Raw genomic sequence first — 14839 nt, 5'->3', positions numbered from 1 at the left:
TTCATTTACTATCTGATTTATTTGGGTCTTCTCCCTTTTTTGTTTTGTGAGTCTGGCTAAAGGTTTGTTGATTTTGTTTACTCTTTCAAAGAACCAACATTTACTTTCATTGATCTTTTGTATGGTTTTCCTATTCTCAATGTTATTTATTTCTGCCCTAACTTTAGTGATTTCTGTCCTTCTGGTTGCTTTAGGATTCCTTTGTTGTTCTTCTTCTAGGTCTTTAAGATGTGCAATCAGGCTGTTTATTTGTGCCTTTTCTTGTTTCCTAATGTGTGCTTGTATAGCTATGAACTTCCCTCTTAGGACTGCTTTAGCTGTGTCCCAAATATTTTGATAGCTTGTGTCTTCATTTTCATTGAACTCTCGAAACATTTTGATTTCTTCCTTGATTTCCTCTTTGACCCAGAAGTTGGTAAGAAGTGTACTGTTGAGCTTCCACATTTTGGGACTGTTACTAATCTTTTGTTGATAGTTAAGTGTTAGTTTAATTCCACTGTGGTCTGAGAAAATGCGTGGGATGATTTCAGTGCTCTTGAATTGGCTGATGCTGTCTTTGTGGCCTAACGTATGGTCTATCCTTGAGAATGATCCATGTCGATTTGAGTAAAATGTGTATTCCAGTTTCTTGGAATGAATGACTCTGAAAATGTCCAATAGTTCTAGTTTATCTATCTCTTCATTTAGCTCCCTTATGTCTTTACTGATTTTCTTCCTGGATGATCTGTCAAGTTGAGATAGTGGGGTATTGAAGTCCCCTACTATGATTGTGTTACTGTTAATATATTGCTGTAGCTCTTTCAGTAGAAGTTTGATGTATTTAGATGGCTTCTCATTGGGTGCATAGATATTAATAATTGTTAAGTCCTCTTGATTGACTGATCCTCTGAGCATTAAGTAGTGTCCATTCCTATCTTTTTTTAATCTTATCTATTTTAAAGTCTATCATGTCAGATATGAGAATAGCTGTTCCTGCCCTTTTTTGTGGGCCATTGGCTTGTATGATAGTTTTCCATCCTTTCACTTTAAGCCTGTGTTTGTCTTGTTGAGTTAGGTGAGTTTCCTGTAGACAACATATTGTTGGGTTGTGTTTTCTGATCCATCTTCCTACTCTCTGTGTCTTTTAATAGGTGAATTCAGGCCATTGACATTTATTGATATCAAAGATTGAAGATATTGTAACGCCATTCTTGTAGAGTTTTAGAGTGTTTTGATATATGGCCTATTTGTGGTGGTCTGGTTGTTTATAGGAGACCTTTCAGAACTTCTTTCAGGGCAGGCTTGGTGATGGTTGCTTACTTCAACTGTTGCTTGTCTGAGAAGGTTTTGATGCCTCCATCTAGTCTGAATGACAGTCTAGCAGGATATAGTATTCTTGGCTGAAAGCCTTTCTCATTGAGCACTCGATAGATATCTTGCCATTCTCTTCTGGCCTGTAGTGTTTGTATGGAGAAGTCTGCTGCTAATCTTATGGGTTTTCCTTTGTAGGTGACTCTTTGTTTTTCTCTTGCAGCCTTGAGAATCCTTTCTTTATCCTTATTCCTTTCCATTCTAAGTATGACATGTCTTGGTGTCTTTAGGTCTGGGTTAATTCTGTTTGGGACCCTCTGGGCTTCTTGAATCTTTATGTCTTTGGTGTTGTCTAGACTAGAGAAATTTTCAGCTATTATGGCCTGGAGAATGCTTTCTTCCTCTCCTTCTCTTTCTTCCTCTGGTAAGCCAATAATGCCTATATTGTTTCTTTTGAAGTCATCCCATAGGACTCTGTTGTTGTTTTCAGCATCTCTTAATCTCTTTTTGAGATCTCTTACTTCTTTTTTAGTTGTCTCTAATTCATCCTCAATCTTGCTAATTCTGTCTCCAGTCTCATAGATTCTATTCTCTCTGCCCTCTACTGCTTTCTGGAGTTCATCTATTTTGTTGCCCTGCTCTGATACTGTTTTAGCTTGTTCAGCTAGTTGCCTTCTTAGCTCAGAGATTTCAGCTTTCAGCTCTCTAATAACCATGAGATAATTAGAATTTTCTTCCATATTCTCATTTGTTGTTCCTGCATTTCTGATTACAATTTTTTCAAATTCTTTACTCATTCCTGTGATTATTTCCTTAGCTAATGTTTGGATGTTGAACTCGTTGTTTTGTGCTTCACCCTCTGGAGGAACTTTTAGCTGGACTCTTGTCCTGGTTCAAGTCTCCAATATTTTTTCTTGTTGTTTTAACCATTTTATATATTATGTTATGAGTTCCCTTTATCAGTACTTTTCAAATTATTGATTACTATTGCCTGGATTGACTTGTGTCTAAGTAATTTAATTAAAGGGTTTACCGTGGTGGAAGTTAACAGTTTTTTCAGTCCCTGAATTGGAGCTCAGTGGTGTAAAAGCCTCTTTTTTTTTTCTTCCCTGTAGGCTATGGGAGCCTGAGGGCTTTTAAACTATCAATAGGCTTCTTAGCTTAATCACTGACTCCTGACCAAGAGATAAAGCAGGGTGTGGCAGAGATAATCCAGTGGTTATGCAAAGAGACTTTCACAGCCCCTCAGCTATGCCACTGAGGTATAGGTCTTCTCCTGAGTTTCCTGGTTAGATCTCTGTCCCATGGTGTCCCTCCCTGTTGCTGCTCCAGATTCTTTTTTTTTTTTTTAATTTTTTATTTAAGAAAGGATTAGTGAACAAAAGCATAAGGTAGGAGGGGTACAACTCCACACAATTCCCACCACCCCAATCCCCATAACCCACCCCCTCCCATGGTAGCTTTCCCATTCTCTATCAACCTAACCAAAGCTGCTCCAGATTCTGAGGGTAGTAGCAATGGAGACTCAGAGTTGCACTTAGTGAGTCTCTGGGGAGTCCTTTCCTCCCTTCAGCTGTCTCCTTGTTGTGGAGCAGACTGGAGGTGGTGTCTCCACTGATAAACTGTTGAACTGTTAGCAGTCACTTAATCTCTCCTTAGGCCCCTCTCTCCTCTCTGTCACCAGCCACACGTGTTTGTACTCACGGGTGATTTACTGGGTTCCTGTGGTCATTCTAGTCCTGTCTTGTTTCGGTCCGGGTGGTATCCTTTGGTATTCCTAGTTGATCCGGGAGAGGAGAGGAGAGGAGAGAAAGTGATCTGCTGCTCGTAGCTCCGCCTCCAGATGTCCTCCGGATGTCCTCTCCATCTTAAAGTAAAACAAAGAAAAAGTGTCAGCTTGGGGCACCAGGAGGTGGCGCAGTGGGTTAACACATGCAAGGACCAATGCAGGGATCCTGGTTTGAGCCCCACCCACCCAGCTCCCCACGGACAGGGTGGTCACTTCAGAGGTAATGAAGCAGGTCTGCAGGTGTCTGTCTCTCCCCCTCTCTGTCTTCCCCTCCTCTCTCAATTTGTCTTTGTCCTATCTGACAACAATAATAATAACAACAATAATAATAACAACAGCAAGGATAAACAAAAAGGGAAAAATAGCCTCCAGGAGCAGTGGATTTGTAGTGCAGGCACTGAGCCCCAGTGATAACCCTGGAGGTAAAAAAGAAAATAAAAAGTGTCAACTGGGAGTGTATACTCTCTCCAAAAGTGCAAAAAGAAAAATGTTGACAGAGAAGCTTTGGTATTTCACTGGGATCATTAGCAAACTTTTGAGGATCACCTCTTTCTGCCTTATTATTTACTTTTGCCTTGCTCTAAGGTTCTCTGTTTGGGGTATTAAATAACACTTGGGTATTGTCAAATCAGAATGGCACATAGGTCCATATAATAATACTGATAGTAAAGTAGAACCAGTAGAGGTGTCTGCCATTTATTCAGCTTTTGTAACTCCTGCCATATTTTATTTGTGATTAATAATGAGTTGCAGTATTGTGAGATTATAGGATACAGTTTCACACTGCACCCACGGCCAACGATAACCACAACCACTATAGTTCTCACAAAGACTCAAAGATAATTTGCTTTGTTTTTCATGTTCATATGTATCTGTCCTCTAGGTTCCACATATAAGTGAAACCATCTGTAGTTTTCTTTCAGCATTTTCACTTATTTCACTAGGCATAATCATATCCAGTTCCATCCGTTTTGTCCCAAAGGACACAATGTCATCTTTTTCAGTTCAGAGTAGTATTCCATGGAACGGATACATATATATCCCATAAAATAGTTTACTTATTTTATTTTTTTAATTTGTAGGTAAATCTACTTTTATTAATGTCAAGGTAATGATTTTTTAATGGAATTGGAGTTCAGAGCCCTCTGGCCATCTTCCTGTAATATCTACCCTCCTGGGTGTACAGACCAAAAATCATTTGGGGTGCAGAAAGTGGAAGGTCTGGCTTCTGTAATTGCTTCTCCACTGGACACGGATGTTGCATCTGCCCCTTACACTTATAGATCAGGCTGTTGTCACTACTATCGACAACAAATACACAAGGCACAGCTCACTAGTGTAGCTTACAGATGGAACGAAGGTCAAGGGGGCAGCCCAAGACCAAAACGTTCACAAACACCAGAGGAGAGACTCATTAGGATGCAAGTCAGCTTTCTTCTTGGAGTAGTGTGGAACTACCCCAGAATATCATGGCTCCCACAGCAACTTAAATGATGGGCCCTAGATGAATGTGTTTCTGCCTAATTCCCTGTCTCAGCAAGACTCCTCCTTTCTTCCTTGGCTGGCAATTTTGCTCCTTAATTCAGAAAGTGAAAGAGACATTGACTGTACTTGTATGGGCTCCTTTAGAAGCAGAGGGCTTCAAAATTTAATAAGTGTCTCCTGGAGTTAGTCAAGGAAGTAATTAACCCTAGGGCACAGAGGGCGCCCTCAGCCTCCAACGTTTGGCATCGGGAACGTCGACTGCTCACCATTAACACATAAGATTAAGTAGTTTATCATGTGAACGCAGGGCTTGGGGCATAAATGCACTTCATTTGTGTTTACTTAAGGTCTGGTTTTGTTCTATTTTTCGCTCCAAGCTTGGAGAGCCAAAGCAGAGGGTATCCACAAGGGCAGACATAGGAGGGAGACCACAGGTCTGTAAAGGGCCAGATGCAGAAGCAATAAAGACTGTAAGGAAGGCATCATTTGGTGAGAATAATGACAGAAAGGTAATTTCTTCCTCGTTTATGTTCAAGTGAGAACTCACAATCAGAAAGATGAAATCTTTTGCCTAAGGCTAGACAGGTAGCAAGAAAGGGATATCATTTTGTTTCAGTCCATTCCCAAATTTAAGCAGCTACATATTAAATCTCTTAGCTAATGCTGAGCCGGGATCGATATGTGAAAAGAATCAAAACATCATCAAAACAGAGATAGATTCAAAAGAGGAGGTGTCAAAAGGTAGCCCAGAGGTGGGTCTGATTATAGTTTGTAGAACACAGCCACAATGAATCTGTTCCACCCAACTTCCTCTTCTTAAGATGTAACACTGAGCTTCACCAGTGAGAGGCAGTATCTATTTTTTAAATCATTTTATAGGGATGGGATTAATGGTTTACAGTACAGCTGTCAACACCCGGGTAAAATGTCTTATCTCACTACAATAGCTGTCTGCTTATGTCATTGCCACCATCAGGCACGAGGACCCCAAAGCATCCATCCCCCTTGCCCACCCTCATTCTCCTTAGTCCTTTGCTTTGGTGCAAGACACCAAACACAGTCCAAATCTTACTTGGTGTCTCCCTCCCTTTCCTGTTCTTGTTTCTTAAGTTCCATCTACAACTGAGATCATCCTGTATGGAAAAACAAAAAACACTTGAAAATAGTTAATAGGTGTGGGTATGACTTAGAAAGGAATTAAAAGCAAGACCATAGGGAGAAAAGTGGGCAAATATATATATAGATACAGAAAGATAAATATGAATATAAAGTCAACCCCTCTGTGACCTCAGGAGAACTACTGCAGTTCCCAATGGAGGGGTGGGGACACAGAACTCTGGTGGATGGAAAGATGTGGAATTATACCCCTGTTATCATTTTGTAAATCAATATCAAATTACTGATTAGAAAGAAATAGATTGTCTTGGTGTCAAGCGCAAGGACTGGCTCAAGGATCCTGGTTTGAGCTCCTGGCTCCCCACCTGCAGGAAAGTCACTTAACAGGCGGTGAAGCAGGTCTGCAGGTGTCTATCTTTCTCTCCCTCTCTCTGTCTTCCTCTCCTCTCTCCATTTCTCTCTGTCCTATTCAACAATGACGATGACATCAATAACAATGATAATAATTACAACAGCAATAAGAAAAAAACTATAGGAAGGCAACAAAAGGGGGAAAAAAGAACTGATTTAAAAATAAAAAGGTAATAGATTGTCTTAACCTAGCCCCTAGATTTATTCTCATTTTAGAGATGCACTATCAGGGCTACCTATTAGTTGTAAATTGGGTTTCATCCATCAGCAAAGCTAAACTTTTTTCTGCCCTTTGCCACTAGCATACCTATTTATCAAAACCCTTGCAAATAAGCAGCTGCTTTAACTGACAGTATGCCACATAATTTCAATTATATGTACTTCTCTGTTAGTCAGGATCTTAATACTATCCATACAATAAAATTCTCACTTTTCTATTTTCAGTTTTATATATTTCAGGAAAACTAAAGGTGGCCAGGCACTGGTGAACCCAGTTAAGCTCACACATCACCATGTGCAAGGATCCAGGTTCATGTCCAGGCTCCCCACCTGTAGAGGGAACACTTCATGAGTGGTGAAGCAGATCTAAAGGTGTCTGTCTCCACTCCCTCTCTGTGTCCCGTCTCCTCTCAATTTCTCTCTGTCCTGTGAAATAACAATAGAAAGAAAAAATGGGGGAAATGGCCGCCAGGCACAATGGATTCATATGCAGTGGCACTGATGGCAAAAAAAAAAAAAAAAGGAAAAATTAAAGATACTCTGTACCTGGACATAACAGTTCTCGAGTAACTTTATGATTGCCACTAACTTCAAGTTTAATTACTGTTGTTGTTGTCATCACCATGGCCATCAACAATTGTCAGGTATGTTATGTCCTCTCGTTCTTAAATACAGGCTCTACTGCCTGATGGAGATAACACTGTGTTTAGTGGAATTACAAATCTTAAAACTAAACTTTTTCTAAATGGTGGTCATCACGCAAGTATGAGTCAGCAGACAGAACAGGCTGCCTGCACCAACATAACAATTTTTGTTTATGCATCTTAGAGAAAGGATACTCAGTGACTGACAAAGAGAATCAAAGATGTGCAGTCAGCAAACAAAATTAAGGGCTTCTTGCATGGACAACGGCAACAAATCTTGGTCCAAATCACAGAACAGCCCATAAATCCTGGATCGCTTATGCAAAATGATAAAACTCTGCCATCTTAGCAATTAGTTTAGACTTAGTTCCTTTACTTACAGGTGAGGAAGCAGAGGCTGGGAAAGGTGAGGTGTCACCTCCTCAGGAGGCCCCACTGACTATTCTATTAAAAAGAGATGATTTTTCCTTCCTGCCTTACATTCTAGACTTGTCATCCAGTCTATTTTTCCCTCTCCTACAGCTGGGGTGATAATTCATCTCCATTTGCCCAGGGAAATTGTGATTGGTCACTGCTCCTTTGGTATAATTAGTTTTACTCTTGTATATGCCAATTCAGAGCATATTACCTGGAAATTTGATGTATACTAACAAAACTGTTTTTGTTGAGGGGGTTAATGCTCTACAGAGCGATCATTGATATATTAGCACAATTTCATTATGTACCAGAGTTAAAAGTTATAACTTTTAACATACCATATAAATTGTTTAATGTCTATTATTTTTTTTATTATTTGAAGCCTCCCTCTACTCCAAATTGAAGATCTCTGTGCACAGGGAAGTTGAATTTGACTACTAGATCCCTCATAACTGAAATAGTTAAACCATATTAAAAAATAAAACCAACAGGTTGACTTTTGACCTCCTCTTTCTTCTCTCTCCAACTCTATACCAACATTAGGGACTAGAGTGTGCTGAGCTGTGGGGTGAGAGGAGCTAAGTGAAGTTGGCTAAGCAAAGTGCTTGCACCTGCGAAATTGCAAGTGAATGACTCCCAGAACAGCAAAGTCCCTTAATTTCTCAACTCTGTGAGGGATACAGAAAGCAGGACTGCAGGGAAAGAATAAGCAACCGATCAAGGAGACTATTTTTGTAATTTATTTTCCACCCCCTGGCTTTCTCATATATTCCTTGACCACCCTTGATCCTATGCTTGTCCTAATTATACTTAAATTCCTAGTTTTAGGATCAATAATTTTTAATGGTAAAAAATTAAAGAGGCTTTAAAATTATCTGAAATCTACTTTGCAAAACCGTGGCGATAATCTGTTGTGGAGGTGGGGGAGGCCTTGGTGTGGGCACAGTGTGCAATTATACCCCTGTAATCTTATAAACTTTTTTCCTAATAAACTAATTATGTTTATTCTTAAAAAATTAGCAGTGATTTCATAGTAATTTACAAAATTATAAGATAATAGGGGTATAACTCCACAACATTCCCACTACCAGAGTTCTGTGCCCCATTGTCTCCAGCAGAAATCTGAATCATTCTCCTAAGGTCACAGATAGGGGTTAACTTTATATCTCTGTCATGGGGATTGACTTTATATCTCTGTCTATATCTATCTCTACTTTTTTTTTTTGCCCATTTTTTTCCATGTTCCTAATTTTACTTCCTTTCTAAGTCTCACTACTTCCTTTCTAAGTCTCTTACTACTTTCATGTGTCCTTTCTTTTTCCTCTTCTTTCTCAGGTAAGTAAAACAGTGTCTGACTTCCTCTTACCATATTTGCTTACTTCCTAGTAGTGGTATAAAAACAAAGATTTCTAGTCCCAATACAATATTTCTGGTCCCAATAGAATTAGGGTCCAGACCCCTTTCTGGGCCCCTAAGGACCTTTCCCTCAATATGTATCAATAATGGTAGGGAATGTTCCATTCTCCAAAGGGAAGAGGGTGGACAACATACTACCTCAGGAAGTTGGGTCCCAAAATTAGTGTAGCCTGGAATGTTCCTAGCCGTGACCACAGAACTCGAGCTCAGACCTACAGAGATGCAGAGGTTACATAGGCTATTGCGCTGAGTATGGGCTCCAGATCAAACCGGTAAGGTTTACAGTTAACAATATTTATATACTTTCCCCATATTTTGGAGCCACTCTTTTCCCTGATCCAGCTTTCTAGTCCTTTTTCCAACTATGACACCATCTCCCTAGACAATACCTTGGGTCCACCTGCATGTTAGATTTCAGGCTCAGGCAAAAACTAGTAAGGTCGGCCCCTTGGAATATACCTAAAACAGACCTACCAGCTTTTTCCAAAACAGAAACCCCAATTCTTCATCTGCAATACTCCAGCCTTTAAGTTCATGACTAGTCAATAATTTATTCTTCATTATCTCTTTTTCAGCCACCAGGTTCCAGATGATACCATGATGTCAACCTGACTTCCTTCGGCAGAGGACACCACATCTTAGAGCCCTACCTCCCCAGATCCCTACCCCACTAGGGAAAGAGACAGGCTGGGAGTATGGATCAACCTGACAACACACATGTTGAGCAGGGAAGCAATTGCAGAAGTCAGACCTTCCACCTTCTAAACCCCATAATAACCCTGGGTCCATACTCCCAGAGGGATAAAGAATAGGGAAGCTATCAAGAGAGGGGATTGGATATGGAGCTCTGGTGATGGACACTGTGTAGAAATGTACCCCTCTTATCTTATAGTTTTGCTAATATTTCCATTTTGTAAATAAAAAATTGGGGAAAAAAGAATTAGAGTCCAGAGATCTCTGGTGTCTTTCCCTATTTTCCACTGCTAGAAGTATGGACCAAAATTCTTTTTGGGGTGAAGAAGGAAGGCATTCTAGCTTCTATAACTGCTTCTCCTCAGGTTGATCCATACTCCTGGAACATTTCTACCTTCCCCTAGTTGGGTAGGGCTCTGTATAAGTGAGGACATGTTGGCAAGGTCATCTAGCCAGGGAAGTCAGGATGGAATCCTAGTAGCACCTACAACTTGGTGACTGAAAGGCAATAAGATACAAAAAGGACAAATATTTGATAAATAGGAACCAAAGAGTAGGAATAGAGCAGATGAGAATAGGGACCCATAAGGAAGAATAAAACTAGGATGTCTAGTTTAGGTGTATGACTTTAGTCATCTTTGCTTGAACTTGACAGTTAACATGAAGGTGGAATAGAAATTTGTCTGGGAGGATGGTGTCCAGAGTTGAGACTAGAACTTGAAAGCCAGAATAGGGCAGAGTAACGCCCAAACTTGAAAAAGATATATAAATACAATTAACTATTAATCACATTGATCTAATCTGGGGCCCATATATATCCTTATTTAGCACAGGAGCCTGTAAAACCTCCAGTTTCTGTCAGGCTAAACTCACAGTCCATGGTCACAGCTGGGAACATTCTATGCTGTACTCATTACAGGACCGGTGGAAGAGAATGGCCCAGCCTCCTTTCAGAGAGGAGGGCAGTCCTTACCATTGCTAGTTTACAGTGAGGGGAAGGTCCTCTAGAGACCCACAAGAGGGCTTATGATGACATTCCTGATGGATGTGACCAGTGATGATAAAAAGGGGAATCTGTTAGAGGTCTAGGTCCACAGTATCTACAGGGGAATCCAAGAGTTTTCTGATTAGGACACCAGATTAATTTTGCAAGCCATTATTAACTCACTAATTAAAAAAAAGTCAGAAAAATATCTTAAGGCTGATGAAAACTGTTATTTGTTAAAGTGAACTTTTTCTTTTTTATATTTTCTAAAGAAAAAAGGAGCAGGGATAGAGAGATAAGATGGCGACGGCCTGAGAAGTCGCTTAACAGCGAGTGCTCTGATAGCATCGCCGGCAAAGGTAGGATTTTCTGCCTTTAGCAGGCCAGTCAATAAGGGGGAGGGCACCAAAGAAGTTATTACAGTTTAATTTGGGTTAACAATTAGAGCAAAGGTGACACGGACTAGCGGGGCTCCAGAATTCCCAGGCGGCGCCAGGCAAGGCAAGTGCGCCGGGCATTGTCCTCCGCCCGCCCGGGAAGGCGGCTCCTCCGCCGGTTGCAGAGCGCGGCGGGCAGAGGACCCGGAGAGAGCACTTTAGCTCGGGGGCTGCCTCTTGGGAGTTGCCAGGGTCCACCGCGACCCTGAGGGTGGATCCAAAGACTTCTTGAGTATAGCTCTCATTGGATCAAAGGACTTGGAGCTAGTGTTCATTTTTGAGAAATCCTTTAAAAAAGTCTGGAGGGCGGGGTTTCCCGGAAGATGGCGCCCGGAGAAGCAGAAGCGGTTAGCCTTTGAGCTCCGGACACATCTCGTGTAAACAATAGGATTTTCTGCCTTTAGCAGGCCATCCAATAAGGGGCCATAACGGTCATACCAAGGATGTTTCTATAACTTAATTTGGGTTAAGAATTAGAGTAGGGGAAAAAATTCTTTTTTCTTCCTTTTAATTTTCAAGCATACATCCTTCCCGCCGCCCCCCCTCCCCCCATAAGCAGTGCCTGGGACCAGCTACTAGCAGGATACCCCATACCACCAAACAGGGTTTTTTTTTTTTTTTTTTTTTTTCCTTTTTCCTTTTTTTTTTTTTTTAATTCACTGATACACATTTGGGAAGTTCCTCGCACTGCTCTTTAATTACAACTCTTCTTCCTATCTTCTCCCTTTTCTCTCTCTTATCTCTCTCAATCTCTCTCTTTTTTTTTTTTTTTTTTTTTTTTTAATCTTGTCATACACTTCTTTCTTCTTTGCCTTTCTGAATTTCTGAATTACTTTGGGGAAGAAATCTGACCCAGAGTGGACTCTCTATGTGTGTATCTCTGCTCTAGTTCCCTTTACACTCTTGTTACCCTTAGAATATACACTGGATAGTAGATTTGCATAACTGTCTATTCTTGCTATCCTCTCTTCCTTTTCTCTTTCTTCACTGGGATTTGGTTACTATTTTTTCACGGACTGGAGAAATTGTTTGGCTAACTGGTAACGATTAAACTCCTTCAATACTTACTTCAGTTGCTACGGTTATTCCGGAGGTTGGTGAGTGCAATTGTCATAAAGGTATTTAGTACAGTGTTACTTGTGCTCAAAACACAACAACTGAGGAACAACAGAACATTAAAAAAAAAAAAGAGAGAGAAACACATAAATTAAAAAAAAAATGGGTAGATTAAAAACAAATAAAACTGCTACCCCAATGAATGAAGACAAGAGCCCAGAAGAAACCACAAATCAGTCAGAAGTAACCATAGATAAGAAAAGTATGCAAGCAATAATAAACTTATTAATCACAGAAATGAAAACAACATTGGAGGAAAGAAATGGCAGTATTAGGGAAACAACAGTTGAGACCCCCAAGGAAAATACTGATTATCTTGAGACAATTAGAGAACTGAAAGCTGAAATAGCTGTAATGAAGAAAGAAGCTGAGGCAAGGGAAAGCAGACTGACAGAAGCAGAAAACAGAATTAGTCAGACAGAGGATGAGTTAGAGAAAACTAAGAAAGAGGTGAAAGAGCTTAAAAAGAGATTGAGAGACACTGAAAACAACAACAGAGACATATGGGATGATCTCAAAAGAAGTAACATTCGTATAATTGGCCTGCCAGAGGAAGAAAGAGAGGAAGGGGAAGCAAACATCCTAGAGGAAATAATACAAGAAAATTTCCCAGACCTGAATAACAGAAAGGATATCAAGGTGCAAGAGGCCCAGAGAGTACCAAACAGAATCAACCCAGACCTGAAAACACCAAGACACATCATAGTCACAATGAGAAGAAGTAAGGATAAAGAAAGGATCCTAAAGGCTGCAAGAGAGAAACAAAAAGTCACATACAGGGGAAAACCCATAAGACTTTCTGCAGATTTTTCAACTCAAACTCTAAAAGCCAGAAGGGAGTGGCAAGATATCTATCGAGCCCTGAATGAAAAAGGGTTTCAACCAAGGATTATATATCCTGCTAGACTTTCATTCAAGCTAGATGGAGGGATCAAAACCTTCTTAGACAAACAACAGTTAAAGGAGGCAACTATCACCAAGCCGGCCCTGAAAGAGGTATTAAAAGACCTCTTATAAACAAGAACATCACTATAATACTTGTAATATATCAGAGCAAACAAATTGTTTCTTAGAACAATGGCACTACAATACATTAAATCCATAATATCAATAAATGTCAATGGCTTAAACTCACCCATCAAAAGGCACAGGGTGGGGGGATGGATCAGAAAACATAACCCAACCATATGCTGCTTGCAAGAATCACATCTGTCACAACAAGATAAACACAGACTTAAAGTGAAAGGATGGAAAACTATCATACAGGCTAACGGTCCACAAAAAAGGGCAGGAACAGCCATTCTCATCTCAGACACGATAGATTTTAAATTAAATAAAGTAATAAAAGATAGGCAAGGACATTACATAATGATAAGAGGATCAATCAGCCAAGAAGACTTAACAATTATTAACATCTATGCACCCAACGAGGGACCATCTAAATACATTAAACACCTATTGAAACAATTTCAAAAATACATCAATAGTAATACAATAATAGTGGGAGACTTCAATACCCCACTCTCACACTTAGACAGATCAACAAAGAAGAGAACCAATAAAGATATAAGAGAATTGAATGAAGAGATTGACAGACTAGACCTCTTGGACATTTTCAGACTCCTCCACCCCAAAAAACTGGAATACACCTTCTTTTCAAATCCACATAACACATACTCAAGGATAGACCACATGTTAGGCCACAAAGACAGCATCAATAAATTCAAGAGCATTGAAATCATCCCAAGTATCTTCTCAGACCACAGTGGAGTAAAACTAACTTTTAACAACAAACGGAAAATTATTAAAAGACATAGAATTTGGAAACTAAACAACACGCTCCTTAAGAACCACTGGGTCAGACACTCACTCAAACAGGAAATTCAAATGTTCCTGGAAACTAATGAAAATGAAGACACAACCTATCAAAATATTTGGGACACAGCTAAAGCAGTACTGAGAGGGAAACTTATAGCTATACAATCACATATTAAACACCAAGAAGAAGCCCAAATGAACGAACTTACTACACACCTCAAGGACTTAGAGGAAGAGGAACAAAGGAACCCTAAAGCAACCAGAAGGACAGAAATCACTAAAGTTAGAGCAGAAATAAACAACATTGAAAATAAAAGAACCATACAAAAGATCAATGAAGCCAAATGTTGGTTCTTTGAAAGATTAAACAAAATTGACAAACCCCTAGCCAGACTCACCAAACAAAAAAGAGAGAAGACTCAAATTAATAGAATTGTAAACGATACAGGAGATATCACAACTGACACCACAGAAATCCAGAGAATTCTGCGAAACTTCTATAAAGAACTATATGCCACCAAGCTAGAGAATCTGGAAGAAATGGAACAATTCCTAGAAACCTATGCACTTCCAAAACTGAACCAAGAAGAACTACAAAATCTAAATGCACCAATCACAGACAAAGAAATTGAAACCGTTATTAAGAATCTCCCCAACAACAAAAGTCCTGGACCTGATGGCTTCACAAACGAATTCTACAAAACTTTCAGGAAACAGTTAATACCCATACTTCTTAAGCTATTCCATAAGATTGAAGAAACAGGAATACTCCCTTCCACCTTTTATGAAGCCAACATCACCCTGATACCAAAAGCTGATAGGGACAGAACAAAAAAGGAAAACTACAGACCAATATCTCTGATGAACATAGATGCCAAAATATTAAACAAGATCTTGGCCAACCGGATACAGCAACACATCAAAAAGATTGTTCATCATGACCAAGTGGGATTCATTCCAGGAATGCAAGGCTGGTTCAACATCCGTAAATCAATCAATGTCA

Source organism: Erinaceus europaeus, chromosome 18 (genome assembly GCF_950295315.1).
Source record: "Erinaceus europaeus chromosome 18, mEriEur2.1, whole genome shotgun sequence".
NCBI lineage: Eukaryota > Metazoa > Chordata > Mammalia > Eulipotyphla > Erinaceidae > Erinaceus > Erinaceus europaeus.
The sequence above is the reverse complement of the archived record's forward strand: the minus strand, read 5'-3'. Positions refer to the sequence as shown.